Consider the following 1,253-nt stretch of genomic DNA (forward strand, 5'->3'; position numbering starts at 1 on the left):
AAGAGATATTTGACCAAGAAGGAGTTATGATGCTGCATCATCCAACCTCAACCAAATTTAGATTTTTTGGGATGATTTGGACTGCCGAGTGAAGGAAAAGCAGCCAACAAGTGCTCAGCATATGTGGGAACTCCTTCAAGACTTTTGGAAAAGCATTGCTCATGAAGCTGGTTGAGAGAATGCCAAGAGTGCGCAAAGCTGTCATCAAGGCAAAGGGTGGCTACTTTGAAGAATCTCAAATGTAAAATATATTTTGAGTTGTTTAACACTTTTTTGGTTACTACATGATTCCATATGTGTTATTTCATAATTTATGTCTTCACTATTATTCTACAATGTAGAAAATAGTAAAAATCAAGAATAACCCTTGAATGAGTAGGTGTGTCCAAACTTTTGACTGGTACTGTATATGAATAATTCACCTGGATTACATCACTGCTAGAGCAGAGGGGAGGGGGGGGATAGGAGAAAAGAGCAGACCCCCTCCCTCACCCTGCTCCTCTAGTATGAGTCAGACAGGCCAGTTCCCTTGATGCACTGCAGAAGCATAGTGTGACGTCTCCGTCTCCCCCCGTCTCCGCCCCCCGACTGAACCAGCTTTCTGTCTCACACACACACCAACACCACGGAGCAAACACACATTCATCCTCACCAGAGAAATAACAAATGAGATGCGGAAGACAAGGGATGCGACACTCCAAAATAACTTCATTCATGAGCAACATTCAGATGTTTCCTACCAGGTTTAGCACAGAGACAAAAAGGCATGATTCACTTTAACAATGTAAGCCTGTTTTGAAATGATGCCACTGGGGTAGGCGAGGCTGAGGGGGAGTGAGTCAGAGTGGTGAGGATGAGGAGCAGGTGAGGATGAAGATGAAAGCGAAGCTGAGGGGGTGTGCTGAGCGGAGCGCCAACTCAGCACGTGGGGTGTAGAGCGTCTCTGGACTACCTGCTGTCTTTCCCCCGTGGCAACGGCAGCTCGACAATGAGTCACCGCTGCTCATCCGTAACCCCCGGCGACCAGCCCTCCCTCCTCCCACCAGCCAGTGCTAGCTAGCATCCTCTCCTCTCCTCCCACCAGCCAGTGCTAGCTAGCATCCTCTCCTCTCCTCCCACTGTCAGGCTGACCTTATCAGTACAGAGTCGGCCCCTTTCACAGCCCCTGCCACCCATCCCCCAACAAATACTCTTTCACACACACACACACACACACACACACACACACACACACACACACACACACACACACA

This window comes from Salvelinus sp. IW2-2015, linkage group LG23 (assembly GCF_002910315.2).
Source record: "Salvelinus sp. IW2-2015 linkage group LG23, ASM291031v2, whole genome shotgun sequence".
NCBI classification, from domain to species: Eukaryota; Metazoa; Chordata; class Actinopteri; order Salmoniformes; family Salmonidae; genus Salvelinus; species Salvelinus sp. IW2-2015.